Below are 20,228 nucleotides of genomic sequence, written 5' to 3'. Positions count from 1 at the left end.
AAGTGTTCTGGGAAGCAGCGTTTTTTACGTCATTTTGACGTGTTTCAGACTTGAACTTGCACCTGGCTGAGCTGCCCAGCCATCTCCATGCAAATGCCTTGTGGTACCAGGCTCCTTTTTTGACCAGCTCAGAACATCCAGAACTTCCTACCCAACATTCATCACCAGGTCCCATGGCACCACACAGAAATCCAACAAGGCAGAGCACAGAATTCCTAACCCAGCCAATGGATTTGGTCTGTGTAGGAGAAGGGGCCATCCAATCTCCATCCTGTGTGAGCTGAGCATACATAAATGCTCAACACAGCTGAGCCCAAATGTTCCATTTCAGCATTGTTGGCCTTGTTTATTTTTTAGCATAAATGATGGACAATTCTTAGCCAGCTGTATCAGTTTATTGGTCTGTCAGCACTCCAGGGACACCCCCACCTCAAACTGCACAGCAGCACAGCACATTTATTGTCTTCCTTGTGACACTGATGGGCAGGAGAGTGGGGCTGTGGTGGCCAGCATTGGGAATGTCTGTCCACATCAACACGTCCTTGGCCTGGATCCATCCTGGGGGCTGGATCTATTCCCTCCTTCACTATCTTCAAGACATCAGACTCTCCCACTGAGTCTGTCCTCCTCTTGTGGTCATTTGTCCCAGCCCTGACCCACAAAGTTTTCTGGAGATCAAGGTCAGAGGGCAGAGCAGCAGGTAAGGCCATCAGGAAGAAAGTTATCTTTGGAGGAAAGAGGCAAAACCTCCTTCTCAGCACAGAGCTGTATCAAAAAATCCCAGCAGTACAAGAGCCCTTGTGTCTTTTTCTGCTGGCCAGTCTCAGCATCAGGTTTTACCTCACCTGGCAGAAAAGGATGGCAGAACTGATTGTGAGCTTTAATTTTTCAAACATGTCTGGCCTAAAAACTGCTATTGTACATTTTCCACTTCTGATACTTTCTCACATATTGTTTTGTGCTCTCCAACCCTTGCCTTTCTGGGAATTCAGGTGATGTGTGGCTTTTGCAGGCATTTCTTTGCCTAACTTCATTTTTCCAGACATTTTTGGTATCAAGAAAAATAAGTCCCACTCCACACAGGCACTTTTTCTTTCAAACCTCAATTTCTCCTGGAGCAAGCATGGATCAGTAGCTGCCCAGGACCACACACAGCTCTTCTAATATCCCAGCCTGATGAACAAGAAGGGGATGGAGGAGACAACCAGCACACTGCACAGAAAGGAAGGAGATGAAATCCCTCAAGCCATCAAAAGGAATGGACAGGGAAGCCTTTGCCCAGATCAAAAATCTGTGAGCATGCAGTGACTCTTTTGATGGCATAAGGACAGAGGGACATGATATGCATCCTAGAACTGTGCATGAGAGATCTCTGCAGGGATGAGCCCCATTTGGGGCAGGCTGGCTTGCCCATTTCTTTCTCTCAGATCCCTTGCAGGTGTCTCCATGGGCCAGAGTCTTGTGGGCAGCCAAGGACAAAGGTGGGCACAAACACACTATGCATGCTGTGGGCTTAATGAACAAAGAGAAGTTGTTGTGTGTTCCATCAGATCATTCTCACTAAGATATGACAAATTTTAAGGTCCAGACAGTGGAAGACTTCACTTATGAAAAGACCAGGCAAGATGTCTGTTGGAGCAAGGATCAGCTGATATTGACTGGGAGGAGGCCTTTATCTCTCATAATACTATGCTAATTCAAACCAGTTCAGATTTCAGAGACTATGGTGGCAAGCTCAGGCTGCTACAAGAACCAGGAGTGTTCATAAGACCAGACTCATCTAACCAGACCTAAATCCTAGAAATAATGTAACCTGTCCAGAAAGCACCTAAATTATTGATGGGGGTACTTTATTGATGGTCCCACTGGTGTATCATCTGCCATTCAGATGTCTGATCCCACTTCAGTCCAGGACTTCAACCCATTTGCTTGCCTCAGTGCCCAGAACCCTGAGTCCTGTGTGCTGGAAAAAGCTGAAGTACATGACTTTCTTTCTAGCCAAGCATCAAGGAAATCACAAATTTGCAATTTTCCAATAACTTTAGTAATGCACAACTTAGATAAGCTGGGACAGATCCTGACATTTTGCATCTTCAAATCCATCTGACAGCTGCCCAGTAGGAACTGATGAGGAGTCACTCCATGTGGGGAATAATTGCTGGTGACAGAAATCAAATTGACTACTTCTGACTCCTGCAGTGGCACAAAACAATACTTGTGGCATCAGGTTCAGGGGTTTTGTCTCAAAAAACCCACTCTTCTCGGTTTATTTGAAGAAAACACCAGAGTCAAATGATGTTTCTCAAAAGAATGATTCCTCAGGACTCTAAGAATCAGGATTTCCAGATACAAAGCACCATCAAAAACTCCAAGAAAAAATGTCCAAACACACAGACAGGGACCACTGCATCCTGAGCCACCCTGTCTGCTGACTGCTGGCCTCAGCTTTGGGGGGGATGCCCTTCAGTCATGCAGAGAAGGGTACCATGTTGGCTGACAGATCAGGTAAAATCACTCTTGTGGTGTATCTGCTCCCCAGATACACTTTTTCAGGGTAATTTTACCTCTCACATTTTCTACTTTATCCATAACTAATTTGTTTTCTATGCAGTTGTTTCCTATGTCTGCTCCTAGACCTTGCCACTGCCTTTCCTCCAGTGATGCTGAGCACCTTCTTTGATACTCCATGCTAAATGAGTTCTTGCCCTGGAGACCTAAAGGTCACTAGAAAAAAAATTCCCTCATATTGTTTATTGGGATTGCTGTTTTTCAGATGTGCTGGGTCCACTATTTTAAGAAAGGTGAGTCTGGAATGAGGAGCACCTTGTTTGCAGAGGCAGCACTGGGAAGGAAGAGCATAGATTGAGGAGGAGTGGGGAGACTTCACAGAAATGCTGCCTGATGGTTGAAGGTGGCACCAATATCTCAAAAGCAACTTGCACAGGTCAATGGTAGCATCTGTAAGAAAACTGTTTCCTGTGCCTTTGTCACCTCTGAGTCCAGATCTGTAGGAGATGGCCACAGCATCACAGCCAAGCAGAACAGATTATTTAATAACTTTGAAAGTAGAGCCTTTTGACTTAAATATCTCTTTATCCTTTATATCTTCCTAAATCATCTGCAAAACTGGAGGTCAGTGTGCAACAGCATCTACTCACAGGTGGGTTCACTCTCTCTGTGTCTTCAATAACAGAAATTTAAAAAAAAATTAATTCCCAGCACAGGCACAGAAGCACCAGAACTAATTTTCCAACAGATGCAAAAGACTGTCAGCTAATGTAGGAAATTAAATGTTTAAGGAAATTATAGAATGAAAATACAAACTCTTGAACAGGAGCCAAAAAATACAAATTCCATCATTTATCAAAAAAAACTCCAAAATGGGTCTGAAACGGTGTGGGGAGAACTGAATGAAAGGCTATATTCAGGCGGCAGCACTGTTTAGCTTACTTTTTGGACCTTTTCCCCTTATTGATGCTGTTGGGAGGCGCTCATTCCAAAACCTCTAATGCCGTCGTGTTCTGGGATGAGTTACTAAAAGCAACCATTCTTCCACATATGAAAACATTCAATTATTTGCATGTTCGGCGTCTTTAATGCCTCTTTTGTGCCTCTGTTTTTGTGGGGGGAGGCAGATGAGGGATCTTGAATTTCAGCAGTATTCTGATATAAACTTCCTCTGAGAGAGGGAAGGCAAAGAAGAAAAAGTCTTTGCAAGGCTGAAATGGAGTTGAGGGGGACTGGCTTTCTCAGTTTACTTGAAGGGTCTGATGAAGGTGTTATTCAGGGCTTGTGCAGTGCTGCCAGCCCTGAATAAGGACTCAGCTCTAAAGCTGAAGCATTACCTAGCATTCCTCGAGCCATGTGACAAAAAATGCCCAATCTGAACCATCCCAAACTGTTACTGTAGTGGTACAAATCCCAGCCCTGTGCACAGGGCAGATGAAGGGCTCAGAAAGCTGCTCCTCAAGCATCTCCAACAGAAAGGGGTGAGAGTATGCAGTTCTAGGCATGCATTTTGGGGCTGAAAACCTCCTGGCAAGTCACAGCAGTCAAGTCCAAGTGTCTATGTGGCCATCTTGGCTCTTTTTTGCATGGGCTGGAAGGTTATAGGAAAGCTGGAGGCACCTGGCCAGCCACAGACATGTTACCAGCATCAGGAAATACTTTAAATACTGTCCAGCTGACCTGTGAAACTCATTGCTACAGGACTCTAGGAATAAATAGATCATGGCTTGCTCCTGAGCACACTGGATGGCACTGAAACAGTCTGATGCTGAGTGCTGGGGACATCCTACTCTTCTGTAAATGCAGATTAGATCTTGGCTAAAACTGCTGCTGAGCTTTGCTGTGCAGAGGGCTAAGAGCTCACAAATGGCCCACGGCCACAGCTCAGTGGAGAAGTGATAATTCATTATGCCACGATACTTCCACTCTTTGTGATTTTCTTCCCATACACAACAAACCTAGCAGGAATCCAAGAGAGAATGGCTTGCACTTATAGCTAACAAGATTAGCTAGTCACAAGAGCCAGTATTAAACAAACAAAAAATAAGACGTTCGGACAAAATAAAGTTCCTCAGAGTTTAAATCAGTGAACAGAGATTAGATGTTTCTCTGAAGTTTAGCTATTCCCAAACTTCTGATGTGTCCTGCATCTCCTCCCAGAGCCTCCAGCCCGTGCCTGGGAAGCCCTGGCATGGGCAGAGCACTATCCTGCTTCAGCTCAGGCAGGCAGGGTCTGGAGAAAGCCCTGATGAATCCCACAGTGGTCCATGATTACTTCACAGTCTCTCTGCATCCTATTTTTGACTGACCAGTGTTCGGCCCCGGAGCTCAGGATTTATCCAGCAGCTCTGAGCTGCCCTGCTTTTCTCAGTCCCTCTCATTTTACAGCGCTTTTATTGGAGCTTTTATTATCGGTGAATAAAGATGCCAGCTTTGCTTTCCCGGGACAGCAGCACCATCTAGAGCCTTCTCCGACATGTGCAGTCCCCATCTGCCTGCAGAACACCTTCCAGCCACAGCTGAGAAAAACAAGAGACAAAAATAATGTGCAGGTGTTAGGGTGGAAAAGAGAATGTGGCAGACTGAACAGCACCTCCGGGGCCAGTAAAGCTAATGTACAGTCATATACAGCTGGTGTATTGCACTAAAAGCAGGGAGGCAGGCTTTGTACTGTGGGAGGCAAAAGGGGTGTGATTTGTAGCTGTAATCTTGTTCTCAGGTAGCACTGTTATGTATTTGGAGAAAAAAAGCTCTTCAGGGGTGTATGATCCTTGTATACTGCTTCCATGATGTAAAACAGGAGAAACAACTTGGGCAGAGTTGTAAAGGCAGCCGGTGACAGAGCCAGGGCTGCAGCCTGTGGCCACTGCTCACAGCTTCCCAGCCAACAGGGGAGTCATTGCTACTTTTCCAAAGGCAAAAAAAGAGGGTCACTGCCTCCAGTGTCCTAAAAACACACACCTAGTTCAGTGGTGCTCGGCAGTGCTTCCAAGGACCACTTCAGGGGCCAAATTATATCCTGCAGCAGAACACCTCGGGAAATCACTGATGTGCCAGTAGGGGAGAGCCAGAGAAACCCAGGTCTCTGGGCCATTCACTTAAGAGTTGGGCTCGATGATCCTTGTGGGTGCCTTCCAGCTCAGAATATTCTGTGATTCTGTGAAATTCAATAGAAAGGGATGTGTAAGACAAAGCTCTGAGATAATGCTGGTAAGCAGAGCATGCCTCATGCTCACAGAAGAAAGTAAAAGTGAAAAAAACCCTTCTTACCTCTATCTTCTGCTCTGGGGGGAAACCCTGCCTCATGACCCATCACTTCAAATTCCCTGGGCTGGCCTCTGAAGGACTTAGATAGACCAGTACCCTGGATATGAGTGTGGGATAGTGTGTGCCTTCCCCAAAATGCTCTGGAAATGTCATTTCCTCACATCTGTGTTATCCAGACACTGAGGTTTGTACAGGAAAGGACAGTCCTGAATGGCCTCAGTGCTAAAGCCACCACTGAGGAGGTTACAGCAGCTGTGCACATCTGCACTGTGGTACACACAGAAATGTGGGAGGAAGAGCTGGGCGCACAAAAAAAAAAAAAAAAAAAGGAACAAACTGTCCTAAGCTAGCCTCCCTGTTTTTGCAATAAATCTGTGTTTTGTTTTGCTGCTACAGGAGCCATGGAATAGTGAACACAAGGGAACAGACAGATTTCTCCCTCTCCTCTGCAGAGAGCAGGACCTGCTGAGTCAGGCCCCACCAGCATTCATTAGACAGAGGTCCTGGAGAGCAGATTGCACCTTGTGGCTACATCCATACCAGAATCCTGGGAGGGAAAATCCCCTGTCTGTGGTCCCATGAGTGTCCTTGGCCTCCCACAAGATGCTGGGGCACAACAAAGCAGCATGGGCCAGGAGCTGGTTTTCCAATAGGTAATGTGGATGGAAACCTTTGCCCCTCCTGAGGAGCTGTTTTAATCACTTTAGGGAAAGTGGTTATATGCAGTAGGACACCCAGTTTTGGGTACCCAGGAGCAGCAACACACAAGTCCCAAAGCCACAACTGCAAAAGTTCCTGGCAGGAGGGAGTAGAGATTTCCCAGGAGATGCTGAAGTGCCAGGACCACGTGCTTTTGATCTTGTTCACTGCCTCACTGTCTGAGTAAGAAGGGACTGTATGGGAATAAATCAGCATATTAATGGGAATGCTAATTGCAGCTGAATCTGAGATGGACTAAAATATACACATTTCTTGAAATAATGAATTCTACAACCCAGTTTGAATTGCACTTGGAACAATTAATGAGAGCAACTACTATTTTAAAGATCAACCATCCTTTCAGTCGTTTTGATATTTAGATTAAAATAAAAAGTCAGCTAACAGGACAGATCCCCATTTCAACGTCACAGCATAAACCACCTCACTTACAGTGTAGAGGCCACTCAAAGTAATTGAGGTCGGGATAGGGCCCAGTAGTATTTGAAAATGTGCCTTTTTAACAACAGGCAAAAATACACTTCTGTTCCCATTTCTTCTTGGCTGAACAACACTGCAAGGATGTGTAATTGGCATTTCCATGCCCGTGTGCAGTGATCACATTGTTGAAGTGTCTGTAAGTACAAGCCCTACAAATCACTGTACATAGATAGATTAGAGATATAGATACAGATATAACAGGTATAGATATAGATAGATGATATAGATATAGATATAGATATAGATATAGATATATAGATATAGATATAGATACATATAGACAGATGAATGTGTGTGTGTGTGTGTGTGTATGTGTATATGCTAATTTCTTACCACTCCTCCCTATGCAGAGCAGTCAGGATGTCACCTCTTATCCCATTTAATTTACCCAGCCCAGGATGGCTTCACAATGGGGTTTAAACATCTTTAGGTCTTGTCTTTTAGGTGGCTTAATGAAGTCTAAAGGAAGTGAAGCATTCCCTCACACCCACAGAGTTACACATGGCCCTCAGCCTGGCCTTGCTCCTGCCCCCACTGAAGCCATCATGAGTAAACCAAAGTCACAGCCCTGGTGGGAGCCTGTCTCAGGAGGGGACGATCTACAGGCACAGTTATGATGGTCAAATGTGTCTTACAGGATTCTCTGGAGGGCAAGAGGAGAGGTGAGAAACCAGGTTCTGGATCTCCCCCACCTGATGCCAAGGTCTGCACATTTTCTGTCTCAATAAGCTCCCAGTCCTCACAGTGTCCTGCAGCAATGAGCTCCAAACACCACATCAGCACTTGTCACTCAGGCCACTGTTTTGTATGAATTATTCCCAGGCTCTGCTTATCTAATGTAGCCTCGTTGTCCAGTCTGCCTTCTCTTGTCAGGCCATTCTCCTGCCAGGAGGTTTCCCTCCCCTTTATTTTATTTATGGTTATGGGGTGTACCCCACTGGAGACCACTCAAGCCATCTGAGTCTCATCTTCATTATGTCAATGCATGATGTCAGAATCTGCATCAGCTGAGTAGTTCTTGAGCTGGAGATATTTCCAGTGACAAAGAAGCTGTCATAGCCCTCGGAAATAATTTTAATTAATCACTATTTTCTATTTTTCAATTGTCTTTCCATTAAACCTTCTGTAGGTCCCAAAAGCACCTCACTCAGGTCATCTTCAGCCTTTGGCTGCCTGAGGTCTCAGTCCCAAGGTCAGATTCTGACCTCACTGGCACAGGAGCAGCATCCAAAGCTACTCTCCATGACTTCCCCAGAAGGCCACTGCTGAGAGGCTCCTCCAAATCCCTCCTTCCCCCACCCTCATATGGCAGCTCCTTCATGGCTTTCTGTATTTTTCACAGACAGTTCAAGCCTCCATCCATCCCAAAATGTTTGCCTGTAAATTAAGACTTTTGGCCAATTTCCCCATTACAGCCTATTTTCATTTCTTTCTTTGTCTTTGTTCAGGAAAAAGTGAATCTGTCTCAGGTGACAGCTCAAACGTGAAGATGATTTAATTGTGGCAAAGCCCAGAGCTATTATAGCATCTTAATCTGGAATATAGCTCTACTCCTAACAGAAAGGCTCAGAGACTGGGCCAGGAATGCATACATTTCCTTCTATACTGAATTTGACTTATGGTGTGTTGTCATATAAAGAGCTGTTGAGTTCTGATCTTCTTCTTTAAGAGTGAGCTGTAATAACACTGGGATATAAAGAGGCTGCTGCACATGAACCACCTACATCAGATCTCTGCAGACCTTCTGCCCTGCAAGAGAGCCAGGGAAATGATAGCACTGCTGATGTCAGTGTATGGAAATATTTCTGATTATTCTGAATATCCTGATAATTTTGATTATCTACACAGGCACATGAAAAATTTGCTCTGCAGTTTCATATTATACAGGCATAGGCAGAGACTGGCTTTGTTTCTCTTGCAGAAACCTTGTGGCTGGCTGAAACATCCAGGTGGGACCAGAGATTCTCCAGTGCCCCAGGGACAGTGGTGCAGGTACATGGCACACAGCCCCATAGGGATGTGAGAAGGAAAAGGCCAGAGAATAATTGGTGCTGGCATGGCTCTGGATTTACCACCACCAGTCTAACCTCTTTCAAGAAGTCCTGGTGGGGATATTTCAGACAGTCATCCCTGCCTTACAGCATGGGAATACAAAAACCAGCTTTGAGTCCCCCTCAGCCCTTCTGGGTATTTTTTCTATCCCATTCTAAAGAAGGATGCTGAGAAGGTTGAATCTCCCTCGTGAAATACCTTTCCCCCCCCAGTGACCAGGAAAAGGGCAAGACAACAAACTCATGTCAAGCACATATCCCCATTTTTAAAGAGCTACATCCACCGAGAGCAAACCCATTCCCCCATTCTCTGTGAGTGTGAAAGGACCCTCAAGGAGAGATGCCAGAGGAGGGGGAATATGCCAAATTCTGGGTGAGGACACAAGCCCACAGGGGGTTTTCAACAGCAGGAAGGGTCTCCAGCTGCAAGCCCCAGGCTCAGCAGTCCCCACAGGGCTGTGGGAAGATGAACACATCACTGCTGGAGCTTAGCAGGCTCCTCCATGCTTCAGCTTCACCACAGGCTGAAGAGCATCTGGTTCTGAATATCTCACCAAATAAAAAAAAAAAGCTGCTAAAAGTAAATTAAGCAGAAGGACCTCACCTCTAACCATGGCTCCACAGGCTCACCCTGCCACAGGCACTGCTGGAGTGAGTGGCCAGTGGTTTAACTGGGCAAACGTGCTGTAAAGTAAATACAAAAAGGGTCAAAAATAAATACTATGTTTTATAGTTGTCATAGTTATTCTGCTGAGGTGTTTTGATACCAGATTCAGGGGGAAGAGGGTAGAAGTGCAGTTCACTTAATGGGAACTGGCTCCAGCATAAATATCCTTTCAAGCTTTGTCAGCCACTGCTATAAAAGGGGATGGCAGGGTGGGTAAACACACCAGCTCTTCAGTCTTGCATATTTATGTTCAGTTTCTCAGCCACACACTGATTCCAGCTTTCTCTAGATCAACATGCCCGTGGTGTGGGGCTTTGCTCCTCAAGCTGCAAGGCCTGCAGTCAAGGGCTTTGGTGAGGTTCACAGCTCCTGACAAAGAGCACAAGCTCGCCCTCTGTCATAAGATATCACAATAGGGCAGAAATACTGAAAAAAACAAACAAACAAACAAACAAAAAAACAAAAAAACACAGTAAGGAAGAACATCACGATTGGAAAAGACCTCTAAGACCATCAAGTCAAACCAGTAACTTGACACTGCCAGTCCACCACTAAACCATGTCCCCAGATGCCATATCCATGCATTTTTTTGGACACTTCCAGGGATCATGACTCCAATACTTCCCTAGGCAGCCCATTTCAATGCTTGACCACCCTCCCAGTGAAGATTTTTTTTCTTAATACCCAGTCTAAACTTCCCCTAGCACAACTGGAGGCCATTTCAAACACCAACATACAAAAATATTGTCACATAAGCCTTTGCTGTTGAAGCTTTCCTCATAACTACTGGCATTTCTAGAAGAGAAAACACCTCCCCTCCTCAATACAAACAGGCTGACATTTAATTCACTGCAAAAGCAGAGCTTTTAACCAATGGTACTATGCAGCATACAAAAAAAACTCAAAAGAGCTGAAGATCCTGAAAAATTTAGCCAAGTCCAAGCCTACACAGCAAAGCACCACGGGATTTTAGTTCCATATAAACCTTTACCAAAGAGGCATAGAAGCAAGTGCCTAAATTATAGCACAGGCCAAGAGAAATATGACAAAAATATGTGAAAGTCAATGGAAACACACTGGGAGTTGGAGGGCTCATTGGCTGCTCCCTAATAAATGGTTTCTTGTGTTTTCAAACGTGCTAAAGAAGCAGCCAAAGAAAACCTGTGGGTTTTCATAAAGAAAACCAATGAGAGTAAATGTGTCTCCTCGGTGCTCTCACACAAGAGGAATTTTGCATTCAATGCCTCGGGATGAATTTTTCACACCAGGTGTGTCCTTCACCCTTTGGCTGGCTGATGTCCAGCCAGGCTGCCCACAGGAGCTGGCCAGACCCTCAGTCCAGGTTGTGTCTAAACAATTCCTGGGTGAAGGTTTCAAAAAAGCTGCAGCTGGGCACAGGTTCTCTACTGAGCCATAAATATCACCCAGCTCCTCTGCTCTCCTGGCCTCTCCTGGAGCTGTGCATGCCCTGCTGGCCTTGCTGGCAGCTCTCACTCCACTGCTGTGGACACTGGACATTCCCTGACCTCTCCCAGGTGTAGCAGCCTGTGTGTCTGTCAGAGATGATGGTGTGGGTCAGAGCAGAGCTGCTCTGGAGCACTGTGTGGGCAACAAAGCAAACCAGCACCAGAGCTTCCTGGAGTGATGGATTCCTACAGAAAAAACAAACCAAACAACTTTCAGACCAATTGGGAAGCAAGCACAGTGAATGTAATGGGATAAAGGGGAGCAAACAAAAATGCAATGAATTTTCCTGCCTTACTGTGATAAAAAGCATGTGAATTGAAGCACTGGAGAATGATGTCCCCAATAATGCAAAAGCTAAAGAGTCATTTGATGAACACTGAGACTCCATCAATGGGAAGAATGAAAAAAAAAACCAAACACAATTCTTTGGAGTTTGGTTTTTGTTGTTGGGGCTTGGGGTTTTGTGGGTTGTTTATTTTTTCACTTGACACCAAGGAGTGGAGGACAGAATAGAGATTTCTGCTCCACAGCTGAGAACTTTGGCATCTGCATACAAACCAGGAAGCACAAATGCTTCCTGACTCGAGAGAGAGCTCTTTGTGGGACCCAAGATTTTCAGGGGGAATTACTGCAAGCAAAAAGTTAGATCTGCAAACAGGAAGGCCATTAGAAATGTCCAGGGAGAGGATGTGATCAACAAACACAGGAGCTGAGTAAGGACACAGCTTCAAGTGAAGGGAGGCTGGGAATGGGGAAATCATCCATTGCAGGGCAGTGCAGAGATGTAGAAAAGTAAAAATGTATTTACATTTTGGACACCAGAGCAGGGAGAAAGAGTTGTACTTTGTGTCCCCATCTACTCCTACTTGCAAGAAGTCAGGAAAAAGCAGATTTTGTGAGTCCTTAGAACCCTCCAGTATAATGGCAGCTGTTCGAGCAGGTCTCAAGGCTGGGTGGAATTAGACAGGATTAGGGGATTTTCCCCTCCAGTCCTCTCCCCTCTATGTAAAGATGCTTTTGCTCCAGGACAGGATAAGGCAGGGGAGAGGCTGCCCTGAGCTGTGGCTCTGAAGATGTGCTGCCTCCCCCATGGAGCAGAGCAGAGCAGGACAGGCTGAGTGATGTCCCTGGCATCCCAGGCACTGAGACAAGAACCTGCACCCTAAAGAAAAAGCAAATGTGAAGCAGCTGAAGGCTTACAGCTCTCTGGACATATCTTTAGAGGTAAATCCCAAAGAGGTGTCACAGAGACAGCTAAGGATGTGCTAAGCAGGAGGCCAGCCCTAAACTACTGAAACAGGGTCTAGCAACCAAGGACCAGAGTGGGGATGATGCCTTGGGGGGGAAATGATGCCTCGGGTTTTAGCTTTTATATTTTTCAGAATCTCTCCTGCTTATTGTGTAACTCTGAAACTTCATATTAGGTGTTAGTAAGTTCTCTTCACAGGGTAGTTAGACAAAACAATCCCATTCTAGCTAGAGAATCAAGGACACCTGTTACCCAAAAAGCACAAACAACATCGAGGAAAAGGGGGCAAGCCAGGGAGCTGAGACTTCATAGCCTGGGGCTGTGGTTGCATAATTGACCCCAGTGTGTAGATGAACCAAAACTTATAAAAGTGTAAAAACTCGTGACCAGGATCCATCTTGGATTTGATTTGGGTGTAGCCCTGGCTGGGCTCTTGCACGGCCCAAGGTGTATCCTTTCAATAAATATCTATTTTATTCCTTTTGCTCTGTCTAGTCTCTGTTCCAGGTCAGCCTTTCCAGGCAGCAGGAAAAAGGCATAAGGACAGCACAGCCAGCAGCCCTCGTGGACTCAGGTGAGAGACAAACCCATGAATGGATCCAGTCCTTTGTCCTTTTTATCCATGATGACTCCTCACCATGCCAAACTCCAGCCATGAGCCTGTCCAACACAAGTATCCCAATGTCCCAGGAGCTGCTCCTCAGGTCCCCTCCTCCCCTTCCCAGAGGTGTCTGCTCCAGGAGACCTCCCAGACCCCACATTTCACAGCACACAAGGCCAGAGCAGCAGGTGCCAATCTCCAGGTGCCCCAGCACTGCTGTGCCATCCTGCAGCAGGAGTGTGGCCATGGCCTCATCATTTGCTCCTTGTGGCACACATCAGCCCCAGCACCACAGCCCTGGCATTGCTCAGCCACTCACTGCAAACCTAGGGCAGCCCCCTTGGTGGATGGAGTATTTTAAAGCATATTCAGCTTTTATATTTGACAGTGGCTTGCTATGCACATTACAGTATAAAGGATTTTATTTGTTCCCATTGTTGCAATGTTTATTCCCCAAACTCTTTTAATAGTGGCTTTTGACAAAGTGTTTCCCCAGCAGTGGGAACTACACACACAGAGCCCAAAGCAAACACTTGCAAGATAAACATCCTTCACATCCCAGGCTGGTCCTAACCCCTTGGAGCTTGCCATTACCTCCCTTGGAGCAATTCAGCACAACTTAATCAAAGTTAAAAATGATATTGTGTGATTTTATTTTTTGTACTTGCTCAGCAAGCTTTTATTGGCAGCTGCTGCCAGGATCTGGGACTCTGCCAAATTCCCTGGTTATATTGCTCCAGTGTAGACAAACAAAGAAGGTCTATTTAAAAGTTTCTTGGACACAAATAAGGTAAAAACAACAAAATAAAAAACAATGTGTAATTATTTGTTTCCTTTATGAAGGGCCTCCTTCAGAGTCCTTTGAAATCAGTTCTGGTTTCCACCTACTAAAGTCACCCAAGTGAATTATTTAATATTAATAGACATTCCTGAAACAGAATGTTACAACCAGAGGCACAAAATCTAGGGGAAAAAGGCCATCTAGTTTTCCCTTTCATATTACACTTCCTGAGCCAAAATACCAACTTTAGCTCCTTGCCTTTCCCAGAAACAGCTGCCTCTTCTAAATACAACTCAAAAAACTTTGTAACTTTGTATTTAAATTATTTAAGCATTATTGTATTAATTCAGAATTTTATAGTCATTAAATATTAAGGCCCCTGACAACAACACATGCTTTTAGGAGCCTGGGTCTCCCCACCTTTGGCATTTCTACACAAGGGCTGCCACCTTCTCATGTGTTTTTGCAGGTAATGATCACTCCTGTGTGAGTGACACTGAGGGTCCTGTCCCCTTGTTAAGGTCACTACCATAGCACTGGCTCCTTCTGCAGTTAAAATGTCAGAAACACAAAGGCACTGCTGAATCCACAGTGTGAAATTCATCCCTTTGCACAGCACAGCCCCTCACCCCATCTCCTCTACAAGAGGAAGAGGTGCAGAGAGGACAGGAGAGAGGGAGAAGCAGGGAGAGGGACAGAGAGAGAGGAGAGAAAGAGAAAAAAAAATCTCCATTTGACAAGGCTATTTGGTAGTATTTTGGAGCCAAAGTGCCTCCTGTCAACAACACACACAATGTGCTTTTGAAAAAACAGAAATGTACATGTAGTTCCTTGGCAATTGGAAATAATAGTCAATATACAGACAAACAGATTTTGGAGCATATGTTTTTGAACTCCTTAGAAACTGCAGCTTTTCCATTTTTTTTCCAGGTCACCTCCAATTTATTATGCAGAGGCAGTCACTTGCTAGTGTGCATAGTCCTGAGCAACAATAAAGAAAAAGGAAAAAACCACCCTCTCTCCCAGCATAAAAGTCCGACAGCAATAGAGGGCTTAGAAAACAAGCTTCTTGTTTCCTCGCCAGTGGCTTAAAAAAGGAGATTAGGGAGTAAATAAAATCCCTGCTTTGCTTCTCCCTCTCACTCAGCAAGTTTGTGTCTGAGAGAGCCTTTTAGAACTCATTTAAGAAGTTCCATGTTTGAGAATTCCAAGTCTAAGTAAGTAAAATTCAGGTCATTTGCAAGAATTTCCTGGTCTCTGGAAACATCTGAATTCCCACCTGTAACAGAAAGAAGGAGCTGAGGAGTCTGCCTTCTGTGCTAGAGCATCTTGCCCACCTTGACTCCACCCTGGCTCAGCAGGTCCAGCTGCACCAGGGCTTGTGTTACCTGTGCACATCAGAAGCTGCCTTTGCCCGTGGACACTCTGCACTTTGGGCAGCCCCAGGGACATGGGCACAAGGGCTGGAAACCCTTCCAGCTGCAATTCAGCTTCCTCCCCTCCTGGAGACAGAGACATCCCTGCACCTGCAGTGTCTGTGCCAGGGACATGTGCCAGAACACACATGGACTCGTTCTGTGCCTCAGAAAGATGCTGCTGTCTTATTTTAGCAAGGTGGGTTTAATTCCCCTTATCTCTGTGCAAGGAAATGTTGGTGCTTTGTCACTTTTGTCAGGATAGATGTGACAGGGTGGAGGGGAAGAATTGAGACTTCACCTCACTGAGCTCGTTATTATTGACATGATGTTGTTTTCTGTTGGTGCTAACCCAGACCCCCAAGTTTTGCAGTAGAATAAAGCAAGTTGACCATGCACAGTTTGACAAGACCCCCAACTCCTTCATACAGCCAGCAGATGGTGTGGAAATGCTGCCTTGTACTTTGCTCTGTCTTGTCTTCATTGTCACAAATTCCTGGTTCAGATCCCTCTCAGCATCTTGTGTGGACCTGGAGAGACACTCACTGCTAATCCAGGGAATGACAGCCCTGCCTGAGCCACATCAGAGGACCTGGAACTCGAATTGGCCCATCCAGTTAATTTCTCCTGCAATCTTTATGATCTTTAAAGGCCTTACCTTTATATTCTACTGATTGTTTATCAAACCAAAACACAAGCTGCAGTTGGTTTTACCTGCAAGATTGCAATTGTAAATCACTTTTATCCATTTCTTTAACATCTTCTGGATTTCACAGCCACAAATCACAGCAAAATCCAATTGAAAGATGCAGTTTGAAGTCATTACTTTGCTGGTTGCCAGGAGGATAAAGTTCCCATAAATAATATTCTTTACAATGCTGAGAAACTGAATATTACTGTGAGCACAGCAAGTAATTAAGCACACAGTAATGTCACACTTGGACAGGCAGTACAGCCAGGCTGGTCTAGAGCAATCAACCTGCTTTGCTCCCTGTCCATCCATGCAAATCAGCTGAAAAACACCTGGCACACATGCAAAGTGATTTCCTGTCAGTGGTTCAGGAGTTCTGGTTAGCTGTGCGTGCTGGTTTTGGCTGGGATGGAATCAATTTTCTTCATAGAACATGCTATGGGGCTGTGTTTGGTGCTGGAAACAGTGTTGATAACTCAGGGATATTTTTGTTATTGCTGAGCAGGACTCACACACAGCCAAGGCCTTTTCTGCTCCTCACCCCAGCCCAGCAGCCAGGAGGCTGGGGGTGCACACAGAGCTGGGAGGGGACACAGCTGGGGCAGCTGACCCCAAATGACCCAAGGATATCCCATACCATATATATGACATCATGCTCACTATATAAAGCTGGGGGGAGGAGGGAGGGGGTTGTTTGGAGTGGTGGCATTTGTCTTCCCAAGTCACCATTAGTGTGATGGAGCCTGGCTGTCCTGGGGATGGATGAACAACTGCCTGGGAAGTGGTGAATTTATTCCTTGTTCTGCTTTGCTTGTGTCGGGGGCTTTTGCTTTATCCATTAAACTGGCAGCATCCCAGCCCATAAATTGTCTCATTTTCATTCTTCTGATTCTCCCCCAAACCCACTGGAGGGCTGAGTAGCCAGCTGGGGTTAAACACCACAGCAGGATTTCTGGGAGCTGGTGAGCCTGAGTGGGGCTGTGAGGGGGCCTTCACATCTCTGGCAGCACAGGGCATGGGGGCCGAGACCAGGCTGCCTGACAAGACCACTGCTGTTTTGTAGTGAGACCTCTGAGATAAAGTTATCATCATCTGCCTGGGAACTTCTCTCCTCCACAGCACACAAAGATTTTGGGATATCACTTGTAGGGTCAAGAACCTTGGCTACTTGTACTCAAGAAACAGTTGGACCCTGACTAAAAGTTGCACACCTATTTTTTGCAGAGGGCTTTGAAGCCCTCCTCTTGTGGAAGTGGGGGTGTAGTGAATTCTCTGCAGTCAGGCTTATCCTCAGAGATCCCCCAACAACGACACCAGAGAGCAGCAGCTCCAATGCTGATTACACTTGCCACAAGTGGCATCTTGCCCAGCCAGTGCTGGGATAAAAATGAATAGATGGATTTTAAAACATGCTTAACTTCCTAGCTGACAGGTGCACACATCATCTGCTTCTGATGTCTTGGGAAGCTTTGATAAAACAGCAAGGAGTGAAACCTACAGATATGTGCATATACATGTACATCTCTATGTGTACATAAATAAGCAGAAAAAAGGCAAATATGCTGCCACTATTTCCAGCTGCAGTTCTTTTCCTGACCAGGTTATCATAGATGCTCAGATTAGATCTAATCCTGGAAATTAAGGATTAAGTACTCCTAACTCCAAAGATCTCTGTGAGACTCATTTCTTCCAGATGGGACTCTTCCTCTCTCAGGAGCCAGCCGAACACAGCCAGTGTTTACTCTCAAGTGTACACAGATACTTCCTAATTTATTTTTGTGTGTGTGTGTGGTCTGAATGGACATAATCTTCTCAGTCCATACCAAGGACAGCTCATGGTACGTTCACACCTGGTACAGCTATTTATCAGCCACACACACACATTTCTCTGTCACCTCATTCCACATCACCAGCTGGTGTCACCACCAGCATCCTCCTTCCACCTCCGAGCTCTGTCATTATCCAAGTGCTTTCCCAGGGCTCCTCAAAGGGGCTTTATGGTAAAACAGGATAACAACACTTGGAAGAATGAATTCCAGATCCCTGCCAGAAAAACAGACTCCAGGCTGCACTTTACATAATTGTCACTGCAGGGACCTCAGGCTCCAGAAAGAGGTCAATAACTCTCACTGCTTGTGAAGAGTCACTCCAAGCACTGAAATATCCTGAGCTGGAGTGATGGATTTGTCAGTACCAGCTGCTCTGGGCTCTGCAAAGGGATACCCATGAGATGCTTCTGCCTAGCTCAGGGTCCTAACAGCAGCCACACCTTACAAACTCCTTAAAAGCAATCATGTTACAGAAAACATGGAGTTGTTTCCACTTTTATTTTGAAACATCACATTTTTCTTATTATAAATATGTGATAAATTATTATCATTTTATATATATAATTTATATAATTATAAATTATAAATTATAAATTATAATAATTTATATTTATATAAAATATGAATATTAAAGATAAATATAATACTATAATATAAATATAAAATTATAATGAATTATATTTTTTATAAATTATATGCATAATTTATATAAATTATTATAATTTTCTTATTATAAATATGTTTTATCACATGCTCTAAGAACAGACAACACAGCACCTACACTGCATGTCACAGGTAATGCAAAAAGCACCCAAAAAATTTAGATCAGGTTTCTCTTTGGAAGGGGGAGTTCTGGACATCACCTACATTAAAGAGTTAAATTCACAGCAAATCTACCAGCCCTGCTGTCCCAGATTCCAGTGATACTAGATCTGCTCTAGAGACTTCAGATTTGGGACCCAGATATGAGTTCTATTGTTTGGAAACCAACTGCTGATCAAAACACTGTTTTGGAAAGGATTTTATTTATTTACAGCAATCTCTATAGAAACCACAGCAGAGATTTTTCAACCAGATGTGATGTTTCATTGTTAATTAGTTCATCTATTGGAACAACAGCTTTCCTATCATGAGATCTGGGCAGCTAAAATTTGAAGTGCTAGCTCCAGGCTGCCCCTCAGATGGAAAATATTAACAACACACTGAAAACCTCAGGTGTGTGGTGTAGATGCAGAAGACATTGTTAATCTCCAGACATTTCCACGGAAAAGAGAGGTGCAGAAAACCAAAGTGGTTTCTCCAAGAGCATGTTGCTACTCAGCCCTCAATCCCTATGCTCAAATTCACCTCATACCACCTAGGTCATTACACTCTGAAATGAACCAAACCCCATCTTTACTGCAACATCCAATAAACAACGTTATTTACTGATATTATGGATTATATCCGGTGACTTTCTGCATCTAAATTCTGGGGGGCAGGGTGAATACCAGGAAAAAAAATCAGAGTAGCAGCAGATGATGCTGTGATTGGGAAAACAAAGCATCATTGCATCTGAGTGTCCTCAGTTTAGGAGCCAGGCTGGATGTATTTTTAGACCTCTCTTCCAACCCAAACATAGTTCTCCCATGTAACACTGACAATGCCTTCAAACAGAACAGTGAAGCGTGATGCCATGACCATAAATATAATTATCAACTGTCAGGCACAGGCTCTCACAAAACTCCTAAATGTAAGCCAGGGTAACACTTGTCACTTGCCTCCCAAGCACAGGCCAGTTGGCTTTGCTAATGGAAAGAAAGGCAGGGAATGGTGTTTAAAATGCCAAGAGACAGATAACCAGTGGAACTTCCTGCATATTGAAATGCTGCATAAGTAACTTACCCAGAAACGTTCAGTTCCTGAATCTACCATCCATTGTCGGTTTGTTTTGTTGTTTTTTGTTTCTTTAATGCTACCTGACCATTAAACTAGACACAAATAACAGACATGAAATTCATGGGAAGCATTTGGATTTGCTCTCCGCCTAGGATTGACGGGCACCTTCCTGAGCTCCAGGAAGCACAGTCTGTTCACACTGCCTAATATGGGCTGCTTGATCCCCAAATCTTTCAGTTAGCTCTCTTCTCTTTTTAGCTGGTGTCAGAGGAAATAATGGATGGGTTTGAATAACTTATTCAAAAGAAAATGGGCTCATTGAAATTGACACACACATTTACTTGTGTTGGCAGGGGGTGATATAGGCTCTTGATTTAGAGAAAAAAATTATATGGTGTTGGAGAGAAGGTATGAGAAGAAATGAAAAAGTAAAAAGTAAAGTAATTACTTGGGCTCCAGGATGCAATGTTGCTTAGCAAGCTTAGAAGACAGAGATAAAAGAAAAAAATTAAATTACTCATTAGCTAATCTAGTGCCATCCTGCACCGTTTCCTCCAGAAGAATCTGAAGTTGACCCTGGCATTGTACAAAAGTCATCAAGACTGGGGCTGAGGTGATACAGGACTT

The sequence above is a fragment of the Sturnus vulgaris genome, chromosome 4 (genome assembly GCF_052056855.1).
Source record: "Sturnus vulgaris isolate bStuVul1 chromosome 4, bStuVul1.hap1, whole genome shotgun sequence".
Taxonomy (NCBI): domain Eukaryota; kingdom Metazoa; phylum Chordata; class Aves; order Passeriformes; family Sturnidae; genus Sturnus; species Sturnus vulgaris.
The sequence above is the reverse complement of the archived record's forward strand: the minus strand, read 5'-3'. Positions refer to the sequence as shown.